This window comes from Ursus americanus, chromosome 8, assembly GCF_024610735.1.
Source record: "Ursus americanus isolate L20-20 chromosome 8, mUrsAme1.1.p, whole genome shotgun sequence".
Classification (NCBI taxonomy): Eukaryota; Metazoa; Chordata; class Mammalia; order Carnivora; family Ursidae; genus Ursus; species Ursus americanus.
This window is the reverse complement of record NC_142134.1, coordinates 46,523,733-46,537,380: the sequence shown is the minus strand read 5'-3', so window position 1 is coordinate 46,537,380 and position 13,648 is coordinate 46,523,733.

Sequence of the window (13,648 nt, the reverse complement as noted above, 5' to 3'; positions counted from 1 at the left end):
AAGGCCCAGAGATCTAATGCAAGTGATTATAGACAAGACTGTATGAGGAACTTCAAAGCTGCTAAGGGACTACATTTGAATTGTTTCCACCACAAAGAAGAAATTGTAATTATGGGACCTGATAGAGGTGTCATGATATCGTGCTGATCAGATTGCAACATTCAAATGTATCCAATCAACACAATGTACACTTTAAACGTACAATGTAATATGTGATATTATATTAATAAAAATATCTTTTTAAAAATAAATGAAGTTGGCAAACATTTAGAAAAGAACACTGTGATTATTAGGAATCAGCACACATAAACGTAGGAAAAAAGTATGTAAATCTAAGCCAACTGCCCCTGTGGTAGTTGTGGGGGTTGTAGGGGTGGTGGTTGATAAAATTATCAAACTGAAAATTCCTCAGTCACTGTGAGCATTGGGTCAGACTTCGAACAAAATTACAGAATCTCAAAGATGAAAAATAGATGCATAAATGCATAATCAGCCCCAAAATGATGTATGAATAAAATCTAAACTTGTTATCATGACAGTCAAAGACACTGCATAACTTCTCTAATCATCTGTCATTTTCTCACATACCTTATTCTTGGTGATAACTCCTATTTTTCATAGGCTTTATTTTTTAGAGCAGCTTTAGTTTCACAGTAATACTAAGCAGAAAGTACAGACAGTTCTCATATACCCCCTGACCTCACACACGCATAACCTCCCCAGCTATCAACAACCGACGCTGGAGTATTACATTTGTTACCATCAACAAAACTACAGCGACACATCATTATCTCCCCAACTCCTTGGTGTTGCCCATCCTCTGGGTTTTACAAATGTAGAATGACGTGTATCCACCACTGTCATATCACGATTAGTTTCACTGCCTAAAAAATCCTCTGTGCTCTGCCTACTCATCGTCACTCACTCTCTCCTGATCACCAGGAACCACTGATCTTTTTACCGTTTCCATTGTTTTGCCTTTCCAGAATGTCATACAGTTGAAGCCTTTTCCTATTGGCTCCTTTCAATTAGTAACATGTGTTTAAGATTGTTCCGTGTCTTTTCATGGCTCAAGAGCTTTTTTTATTTTTAATTTTTAAAAATTTTTTATTTTTTGGCACTGAATAATATTTCACTGTATGGATGTATCATAGTTTATTTATCCATTCACTTAATGAAAGACGTTTTGGATGCTCTCAGTTTGTGGCAATTATGATGAAAGGTGCTATTAATATCCATGTGCAGGGTGCCTGGGTGGCTCAGTCAGTTGAGAATCTGACTCTTGATTTTGGCTCAGGTCATGATCTCGGGGTCATGGGATCAGCCCCGCGTGGGGCTCCATACTCGGCACGGAGTCAGCTTGCCCCTCTCCCTCTGCTCCTCTGTGCATGCTTGCTCTCTCCCTCTCTCTCTCAAATCAATACATAAATAAAATCTTAAAAAATATATCCATGTGTAAGTTTTTTTGTAGACATGTTTTCAACTCATTCAGTTAAGTACCAAAGGAGTTTGACTGCTGGATCATATTTTAAGATTATGTCTAGTGTGAGGCTGGCCCATCCTGGCCCCCCTGGTGTTTTAAAATTCCAGACTTGCCCACGCTGAGCCTCCAGAAATTTGTCAATTACCATTTAGGTCTCTCCTCCAGTACCTTGTGATTCTCTGTCTATCTGCCTATCTCTCTAACTTTGAGGGCAGTGATTTTGCTCTGTAACCTCAATTCTCTGATGGATTTAAGAAGAGTTGTGGATTTTTAGTTTGTTCTGCTTTTTTACTTGTTTTTAGAACAGAGTGGTGACTTCCAAGTTCCTTAGATGCCAGACCAGAAACCCTCAAACATGTTGTTAATTTTCTTAATGTGTCCTAGTCACTCTCTTACCTCAATGCCTTTACAAAAATTGCTTTACTTAGCTGGGTCTCTGTGCACTGGCTATTACCACCTGCACTGATCGACACTGTGTCACAAGTATTTATTTTTTGTTCATTTCACTTGAAGATGGAAGATATACACCCAGAATCTACCTACACACAGCATCAGGACACTACTGTTTAACAAGAAAAAGAAAACATACCCAAATTAGTTTAAGCTAAAAAGGAAATGTATTGGCTCATTTCATAAGAAAATACATGTGGTAGTTCTTGATTCAGGCTTGGCTGGAACCAAAGGTTCAAATGTTATGAAGAAGCTACTGTCTTTTCATTCTTAAACAAACTGTTTCCCTATCTTAACAAAGATGGGGGCTCTGGGTCTGCTGTTTCTTTATGCCAAATATTTCTGCCACAAAAGTATTATGACCCCTTTTCTAGTAACATCTATATTAATCTCTTGAAAAGTTCTGGAGTTGTTACTTTTCCTAACAGTAAGGGGTATTCTTACAGGTCAGCCTGGATTATATTCTTTCTCCTGTAGCCAGGAATCTCACAAACAGGAAAAGAGAGCTCCACCAAAGGAAGGGATACAGATAAAATATAAAGGGCAAAGATAAATTCTGTGGTTTGTAATCTAGTAGGGCCACCAAAAATGTTCATAATAATGCATTTCAACAATCAGAATAGATAATTGAAATTATCTGTAACTCATTATTTTTTCATATTTATTTTTGCACATACAGATCAAATTCACCAAAAATTTGTAAACTCTCATACCTAGTTTGAGCTGTCCACAATGGCCTCTAACAAATATGTATCTGTTAACAGTTAAGAAAATGGAATATAAATTAATAACAGCTGTGCCTTGAAATAATTTTTTCCTTTTTTCCCCAAATTATCTTTAATATGATTCTAATATTGTTTTTATAATTAAACAATTTTTTCTACTACTATAAAGATTTATTTTATTTTATTTTATTTTTATTATGTTCGGTTAGCCATTGTGTAGTACAGCATTAGTTTTTGATGTCATGTTCAACGATTCATTAGTTACGTATAACACCCAGGGCTCATCATAACACATGCACTCCCTAATACCCATCATCCTCTTACCCCCTCTCCAAACCCCCTCCGCTCTGAAACCCCCAGTCTGTTTCCTGGGGTCCATAGGCTCTCATGGTTCATCTCCCTCTCTGATTCCCCCCCTTCAGATTTCCTTCCCTCTCCTATGATCCTCCATACTATTGCTAATTAAACATTTTTTAAAAGATTTTATTTATTTATTTGAGAGAGAGAGAGCAAGTGAGAGAGAGAGCATCAGTAGGGGAGAGGAGCAAAGAGAGGGAGGAGGCGGCTCCTCACTGAGCAGGGAGACTGACTCTGGGCTCCATCCCAGGACCTTGGGATTATGAAGGCAGACGCTTAACCAACTAAGCCACCCAGGTACCCCACAATTAAACATTTTTGAAAAAAAGAAAACTCTGGTCAAAAAGAGAATAACTTTAAAACATATTGAAGTAATAGAAACAACCATACCACCTACTTTTTAAAGAAACATTAACTTCTGCTACTGACTTGAATGTGACTTCTACATCTGACTTGAATGTGAATTAACAACCTTTCCACTATTTGATAACGTGATAAGAATTATTTGTCCAACTCTATTCTGAAAAGTTTAGATCATTTTTGACAGCACCAGCTAATAAATACATCACTCTGACGACATGTTGTAGATAAGATTATTTTCAGGAATACTGAAAAACTAAAACAAAGAGAGAATTCCTGGTCTGCCTTACTTACTTACCAAATCAGGGAAAGACTAAAAGAAGGAGGAGATCTCATCAGCAGCTGTGTCTGCCGTCCTCTGCTTGCTCATAATTCCTTGACTCATCCACTCACCAAATATTTATGGAGTGACAGCCTCTCAGCAGGTGCTATACTAGATACTGCACTTCTTTACATTCTTTGCAATTGTCTTTCAATTATCTCTTCTGTGCTAAGAATGTATTATAATTCTTGCTACATGTTTCTTTTCTTTATGCATCTCTTGTGTTTATGATTTATTTTTAAAACTTCGGCAACATGCATAACTATATGTAAATGATGACAGTATCCACAGAACACTTTAAAGTTGACTGGGCATTTAAAATAGGCTATGCACGACAAAATTTACAAAACAAAACTGGTGCATATATAAGGGAACACATTTTGATTTGTTACAAAATTCTAAAATATAACCATTACATGGCATGATTGCAAAAATCATCAAAGGATCAAAGCAGATAATTCATGAAAGAAAAAGCAAAAATAGCCAAATAAAATTTAAAAGCATCAACCTTGTTAATGATGAAAGAAAAATCAAGTAAACAAGATGAAATTTCTATCTGTAATGTTGGCATTTTAAAAAATGTTAATATTATATTTTGTAAGGTCATTGGTGAGAGGGGATCCTTATACACTGCCAATGGATATACTTCTTTGTAAAGCAACTTAGCACATGAATTGTGAAATTTAATATTTTTTTCATCCTTTGATTAACAATTTTACTTTCAAGATAAAATTTCCAGGAAATAATAAGGGATGAGGGTAAAGATTTATGTAAAGAATTCTCACTGTAGCATTTCTTGTAACAGTGATAAGGGAGAAAACATTTTAAATTATAGCCATGAGGGAATAGTAAATTATATTATAATAAATTCATAAATAAAATGGAAAAATTTTTCCTTTAAAATTTGAGTGATTATTATTCAAACAGAAAATTTTCACCATACAATATTGTGATTAAAGTCCAATACAAAGGTATACTAGAACTATAGACGTAGTTTTGAATAAAAAACCAAAATGTCATTATCATTAATGATAAGACTGCTGTGGATAGTTAATTCCTTCTTTATGTGTTCCTGAGTATTACAAGTTTTCTTTGATGATTACGTATTTGTTTTTAAAATAAAATACAATAAAGTTTGTTTGTTTATTTATTAAGTTTTTCATTTTAATTCCAGTATAGTTAACGTGGTGTTATATTAGTTTCAGGTGCTCAATATAGTGATTCCACAAGTCTATACATCATTACTCAGTGCTCATAATGGTAAGTGTCCTCTTAATCCCCTTGACCTATTTCACCCACCTCCCTTCTGATATACTTTATTTTAAACAGCACCCTCAGTTAAAGTTATTTTTTCAACAAGAACATTTTTTACTTGAAGCATACTTCAGAATACATGGTTCTAAAAGATATATATAAAACATTCTAACCAAGAAACATAAAATACACATTTTCTTCTAGTACACACAGAAGAATCCCCTGATTAAATCACATAAAAAGAAACATAACAAATACTACAAATTTAAGAAAACTGAAATCATACCAAGTATTTTTTCTAACCACAATGGTACAAAACTAAAGATCAAAGATAAAACAAAGCTGGAAAATAAAGTTTATTTTAAAAAGTAACTTGTGGCTTCTGGTTGAGGGCAGCTAACCAAAAACAAATATTTTTCTTTTCTTACACCAAGAGCCTCATCAAGGGACAATAAAAAGGAACAAGTAAAAATGACTGACATGGGCTTTCAGTAGACAGAATACTTATCATATATGAAGAAACAGAGAAGGACACACATTCTAGAATTTAAGGAGAAGGGCCCAAAAATAGAGGGGTCTGAACTTCCAGATATAACATTTTTGCATTAACTTTTAAGCAGGGCTGAAATAGTCCCCATTTACTCCTACCCCTAGGTAATGTAAACCCCACACAATGGTGGGGTGAGGAGCAAGAAGTTTTCTTTCTAATGAAACTGAAGTGGCTCTCTGGGCAAACTGGGACAGTGGGTATTTGCCTTGAAAGCAAAGTTGTTCAAATTCTACTATTCAGAAAAATTCCAGCTTCCTGCTTTATTATTCAAAATGAAGTCCACCAGTTGACAGGCACCACCCATCCATCCAATATTGCTGGTCATTCTCAATTGAAAATGATATTCAAGCATTGCTAGAAATTGAAGGAAAATCTGTAGCAACACAAGGATAAACAGAAAAAGTTACCACAGTGGAACTATCAATTATTGGGGAATTGAATTGAACCTTTTTTAAAAAAAGAATGTCAACCCTAAATGCACAGAGGTTTGAAAAGGTTTTGGAATCCCTGAAATGAGAACAGGATAGTAGAAGAAAGGAATTGCTAAATGTTCATCTGGGGATGCCTGGGTGGCTCAGTTGGTTAGGTGTCTGCTTTTGGCTCAGGTTATGATCCCAGAGTCCTGGGATTGAGTCCCACATCGGGCTCCCTGCTCAGTGGGGAGCTTGCTTCTCCCTCTGCCTGCCGCTCCCTCTGTATGTGCTCTCTCTGTCTCTCTCTGACAAATGAATAAATAAAATCTTTTTAAAAAATAGTTTAAATATTCATCTATCAAAGATTTCCATAGACAATGGCTGAAATGGATTAATCAAGAAAAATCAACTTAAAGATGTAGAGATACAAGAACAATTAGAAAAACAATTAGAAAACTGTAAAATGGTTCTAATGAAAGACTAAAGATAGGCCATAGTACAGAACACTATTGTTTTTGGCTTTAAGCTTTTCTACACTGCTTGAGTTTTCAAAACTATGTACTTGTATTACTTTGTTGCAAATCTTAAGTGTTAAAAATAGCAGGAAAAATTGTGTTTCAAATCGTTCCTTCTCAAAATAAGATTTCCAAACAAAAGTCAGGTTTTAAAATTCACACTTGCTCTATCAGTCTAATTCTGAGCAGTGAAAGCAGAAATGAAAACTCATCTTTAAAGCATTAACAACAATGATTTACTTTTTTGTTGTCATTAAAATTCTGTAGTCAAAAATGTACTCCATGTGAGTTAAATATTGAGAGGAAACTTCAGGATTTCTGTGGTTTAGATAAACTGTGTCCGTGAGTGAAATTCTCCAAGCATTTTGCTAGATATCTCCTATGCCTTCATAGTTAAAGTAGTACCAACAAAAATTCAATCCTGCTTTAAAAATGCTGATGCTTTTCAATTAATTATCTTCTGTCTTTTCTACACATGACCCATTTGCGTCAGAGCCATGCATTCATATTATAAGGCATTGGTGATTTTCTAGTACAAGCTGGCTTCCCTAGCTTTTAAACTAATAATACTCCTCAGCTCATTGCCAGGAATTCCCTGCTGAGATCAGGTTCTTTAACAGCCAGGATTCTTCAACCAATTTAGACTACAAAACAGCTTTGGACAATTTGGTCCAGCTTTGAACTGCCTAGGGAGCAGGCATTACAACACGCCTTTCCCAACTCAAGCTGGCAAAGAGTTTGGTAGATTCAAGGGTAATGAAAGGAAATCAGCTGACTAGAGCATTTTGGTCAAGGGAATAATAAAGTCTCAAAAACAAATCAACTAATGCGCAAGTCTGTGAATGCTTCTCTGATACTGTGATCCCTAAAAGACCTCCCAACCAAGCAAAAAAGTTCAGTGGAAAAGGTCAAAGGAAATAATTGATTTAATGACTACATCAAAATTGAAAATTCACTTGTCAAAAATATCCTGAACAAATTTGAAAGGCAAATAAGAAAACACTTGTAGCATATATGACTGAAAAGATCTGGTATTTTACTATACGAAGAAGTCTTACAGTTTAATAAGACCAGAATGTCATTAAAAAAAAAAAAAAGATGAAGGAAAATGACGGACAATCCATAGACGTACAAACACACATTCACATATAATATGATCTCATTTAAAAATATTAGATACTATTAATAATCAAAGAAATTAAAATTAACATGCAAATTACATGGCACTTTTCTCCTCCCAGTTTTCTATATTTTTTTTTTCAGATTTTTTATTTTTAAGTAATCTTTACACCCAACATGAGGCTTGAACTTAGAACCCTGAGATCGCCTCTGGTTCTCTATTGACGGAGACAGCCAGGCGTCCCTCACCTCTCCGTTTTCAATTTTGCTCCTTAAAAATTAGATTACTAAGGGGATTAAAGTATACTGAACTCCACATAACTCTAAAACTGCTATGTACAATCGGTAGAAGCTGGCAAAATCTTTCTAAACAGCATTTTGATAATATAGATCAAAAGCTTAAAAATGTTTATACTTATTTCTCTCATAAGACTCTAATTAAAAATAACTAAAGTGAAGACTCAAAACTGTGTATAGTGCTGCTTAATACTGGATCATTGCTGATACCAACAACAAAGGAGAAATTTACACGTCTAACAAGAAAAATGGCTTAAAGAGACTCTGGATAGGTGGCTCTTTCAAGAATTAAAAAAACCCGCATTTAGCTAATAAATGTTGTACCTCATAGGGTGGTTAAGAATATCAAATAAATACACACAAAACCCTTAGAACAATGCCTAGCACATAATAATAAACATTAACCATTATAACTTAATAATTACTAAATATTAATACTAAAAGCTTATTCACTGGCAAACTTGCAACTTAAATTTTTATCACCTCTATCACTAGCTAGATAGAATGGCAGAGAGGTAAATAGTTGCAAGAGTAAAGTCTTTGAAATCAAACAAACGGGAATAATACAAAGATCACATGTTTTGGGGACAGATTTAAAGACATAATATATTTAAAGTGCATTTATGGAAAAAAAATAAAGCGCATTTATGGGGATGAAAACATTGTAGTACTCAAATGTAAGGCATGTTGTCATCATTATTAATCATTATTATCAACAAAATATATTACAAATGAATATACTAAGTGTATTTATTTTTACTGTGAAAAATTTCCAAAAAAAAGATATAAGTACAAAAATAGAAGTAATAAGAAAAGGACTCCCATGCACAGAATTCGAAGTGTTTATTGTTTTCAACAAATGGCCATTTTTTAAAATATTTTATTTATTTATTTGACAGAGATAGACAGCCAGCGAGAGAGGAAACACAAGCAGGGGAAGTGGGACAGGAAGAAGCAGGCTCCTACCGGAGAAGCCTGATGTGGGGCTCGATCCCATAACGCCAGCCTCACGCCCTTAGCCAAAGGCAAAGGCTTAACCACTGCACCACTTAGGCACCTCAGCAAATGGTCATTCTTGTTTCATTTATGCACTCACCCTCAACACACACACTGGATTACTGTGAAGGAAATTCTAGATGGTATTTATAATCGTCTCAGGGTATAGCTCGAAAATATGAGCATTCTTTTATTTTTAACATAACCCAAATATTATTATCACATCTAGAAAATTCTTTAAAATCATCACATGTCCAGCCAGTGTTCAAATTCCATATTGTCTCATACATTTTTGTTTCTTTGAATCAAGATCTGAGGACAGTCCATATGTTACTTTTGTCTCAAGTTTAATTTAATATATAAGTTCCTATCCATTCCCTCTTTTTCTTTCTTTGACGTTTATTTTTGGAAGAAACTGGATATTTGTCCAAGAATTTCCCAGTCTCAATTTTGCTTACCGCAGCCCCATGGTATTGCCCAAAGTATTCCTGTCTCTTTATTTCCTGTTAATTGGTAGTTGAATTTATATCCAACTTTGTTTTTTTGGCAAGAGTTGTTCATAGATGGTGTTTGTACTTTCACCAGTAGGTATATATTGTCTGATTTTCTCTTTTTTTGTGAGGTAAGTAGTCACCAATTATCATAGCTTAGATCTATTCTTTGATTTGAAGGGCACTATTCTAATTCTCTTTTTTCTTTATTACCTAGAATAATATGCAAAAAAACTTCTCACCATTTGTTTATACTTCATTAGAATTCATTTGGAAGAGACAGGATAAATGCTAGCTTCTTTTCTTTATATATATTCCAATTTCTGAAATAATAAGATGACTTCCTAATATTCTTTGAAGGGAACAGTTCATTCCACCTTCGAGTTTTTCTAATTCTCACAGAGGGTATATCACCTATACCAACCAGAACAAGCCTGCTGGGTACCCCTCACTGGAGGTCTGTATGCCAGGTCTGCAGGTCTCCAAGCTCAAAGATGCCAGCACCAGCCAAACAGTGCTCCTTCTTTCGAGGTCTAGGTACCAGTTCTGTTGATTGTTTCTTTATGCCAACGTCTAATAATTGTAACTTTTTCCCTTTGTTTTCCTGGTCATAGGTGGTTATTGTTTCCTATAGTTTCTACCCATGTGATACTTTAGCGTTCCCATTTTCTTCTAGTTATGATTTTATTTTTTAAATATTTAAATTTCAGAACAATTTGGGATCAATTCTGTGAATAGTGCCAGAAATGGAATCAATTTTATCTATTTTTTCCTATGGTTTAACTAGTTAGTCCAACACTACTTATTAGAAAGTCCAGGTTTTCCTGGATACTGTTTGTTCTTCTAAATGTATTTTATAATCAACATGTCAAGCTCCAGACAAAAGCATTCAGTACATGATAAAGGCAGTATTGAAGACAGTGGGAAACAAATTCTTGTTGTTGGAGTGACAAAGTGTTGTTCTTGTGACACTCAAAGGAAGCTGAGGCAAAACAGAAAGGTTAGTATCCTTTATTTTTGGCTTCCAAGTCCCAGTCTTGTGGCAGTGCCCCCCGCAGGCAGAGACTTACTGAAGCCCGCACACAAACAGAAATGTGGTGAGTAGAGGCCCAGACTGCGCATCTAGTCAATTATACATGGGTGGGTTTTGAAATTGAGACACCAGAGTTTAATAACTGGCTGTTTGGGGTCTTTTGCTCTTATAAAAGGATTGCCATTGATAGTATTCTGCACATAACTTTTCACATATTTGCCAGTGCATTTTGAGATAGATACCTAGAAATGAGATTGCTGGGTTGAAGAATAAATGTAGGATATTGCCAAATTCTCCTCCAGGGAGATTTACCATTTTGTATTCCCAACAGCAATGTTTGCCAATGCCAGTTTTTCTTCAGTCTCATCAACATATAGTTACGCTTTGGGATTTTTGCCAATCTGATTGGTAAGAAACAGAATTTCGGTTTAGTTTTAATTAGCACATTTCTCTTATTATGGAGAGTCATGAATATTTTCACATATATAAGAGCTATTTGCATTTCTTTTTCCATGAACTATCTGTTCATATCTCTTTGACCATTTGTATTTTACCTCTCTGCCTTCAGAAGGCTTTTATATATTAGAGATAGTAACTATGTAAACTGACATAATTTTCAAATCCTTTCTCGTATTAGCCATTGTGTTTCTTACTTTGTTCTTCGGATTTTTTGCAATGCAAAGTTATTTCTAAATATGTTTTAATTTACCAATATTTCTTCTTATTGCATTTGGATTTTGATTCATATTTAGAAGATTTTCCTCACTCTCATGTTATAAATTCCCCCATGTTTTCTTCTTGCTTTATAGTTCCATTTGTTGTTGTAAAACTCTAAACCAGTTAGAATTTATCCTATCTACAATGTCAGAAATGGACACAAATTTATCTATTTTATGTTTAATCAATTATCCTCCAACACTACTTATTAAAAGTTCATCTTCTTCCCCACTGCTTAAATGCTACCTTTATCATATATTACATTTCCATATGCAATAAAATTGACTTATGAATTACCTATTCTATTATATTGGTCTGGCTTCCATTTGTACACATAGCACAATGATTCAGAAATAAAGACTGTGGAAAATGTTTTAATAACTAAGAGAATCAGTCACTACTTCTGGAATTTGCATGTCCTGATTATTATTTGTTTTGTTAAATGAATTTTATAATTAACTTGCCAAGCTCCAAAGAAAAATAGCTTATTCATATTTTCTTGGAAAATCTTTAATGTTATAAATTATCTCAGGGAAGACTGAATTCTATATGACATTGAGTCTCTCTGTCCAAGAATATGATACATGTTTTCATTTGTTTATATAGACACAATTTGTTGCACATAAATTTATATATATTCTATGTATTTATTTTCTCTTTTGTCAATGGAATTGTCTCATCCATATCATCTTTTTGAATGTTGATTTTATGATTTTTAATCTGATATCACCCTGAAGTTCTTAAGTTTCCCCATCATTTTTTTTTTTTTTGGTTTTCCACATACATAATTCTATCATCTGCAAATAGAATTCTTATTTTCCAATTCTTATACTTTTCTGGTTTTGACTACCTTTATAAGCTAATACATCTAATAAAAATGTTAAATAGTAATAGAATATATTTGTCTTATGTCTGACGTTAATCAGAAAGCCTCTAATGTTTTCCCATTAGGTAAGATGCCAACTTTAGGGATGTGTGTGTGTGTGTGCGTGTGTGCACGCGTGTGTGTGCGCACAGATCAGATTTTTGTCTTTAAAGCATAATAAAGGTCAAATATTTTTAAAGATCTTTATGTATCTATGAACTGAGCATATGCTTTATCTCTTAGCGCTATTAATATAATGGATTATGTAAGTGCATTTGTTAATATTTAACTATCATTGCACATTGCATACCTAGAATAAATCCACATGGTCATCATGTATTATCCCAATGCCGATGAGATCGGATTGTAATTTTATTTTTGGTACAATCTCTGCAATATTTAGGGTTAATAATACACTCATTTCATTCCTATTATGAACTTGGATTTTTCCTTGTTCTGTTCTGCAATAGTTTAGGCTGGAGATTGTCTTATTTTCAGAGTTTGGCAAAATTCTCATCTGGACCCATACAGGGTCTTTTTTTTTTTTAATTGAAGTAATCTCTTTACTTTCCCTATTTATTCCATGGTAATTTATCTGTTCAGACTTTGTAACTTTTAGGATTAAAAGATAATTTCTTTATTTTGGTAAATTGTATTTTGCTAGAAAGCGATTCATCTGATCTAGATTTTCCAATATATTTGCATAGAGGTATGCACACTAATTTGTTATTTTTCCATATATATGTAATATTTCTAAATTTCTGTATGCATGTTTTCTCCTCACATTTTAAAAAATTAATATGGTTGATAATGGTTGCTTATTGTGATCATTTCAAATAAGTGAATTCACTATTGGATTAATTTATTAGTTCTTATTAATGTTTTGTTATATTCCAATTTTGGAGTTGATTTAATTCTGCTTTGTTTAGTTTATATAGTTCTTTATAAAGTTTCTTTTTCTTTTACTAAGTAGTTAGGTGTTTAATTCACTTTTCATTTTTATTGTTATAGGTATTTAATCTATAAATTTTCCTCCAGTACCAAATTTAACTGTATATCATCAATGCTGGCATGTTGCATTCTCATAAGTCTTTATTTTCAGGATGATCTGAAATTTTGGTTTCCTCTGACCCAGGAGTTGTGTGATAGCTAATTTTATGTGGCAACTTGACTGGGCCATGAAGTACCCAGCTATTTGGTCAAGCATTATTCTGGGTATGTTTGTAAGGATGTTTTAGGATGAGACTAACATTTTAATTGGTAGACTGAGTAAACCAGATCGCCCTCCCTAATGTGGGTGGACCTCATCCAATCAGTTGAAGGCCTGAGAAGAATTAAAAAGTTTACCTTCTGCAAATAAAAGGGAATTCTTCCTTGTGTTCTTTGATCTGGGCTATTGGGTCTTTTCTGGCCCTTGAACTTAAACACCTGCTTTTCTTGGGTCTTGAGATTGCTGACTTTCAGACTGGAATTTACATGACTGATTCTCCTGATTCTCAGGCCTTCAGACTTGGACTGGAACTACACATCAGCTCTCTTGAATCTCCAGTATGTTGACTCACTTTCTAGATCTTGAGACTTGTCAGCCTCCATAAGTGGGTGAGCCAACCTATTTGTTGTAATAATCTCTCCCTCCCTCTTTCTCTGCTTAGATAGATAGATAGATAGATAGATAGATAGATAGATAGATAGATAGATAGA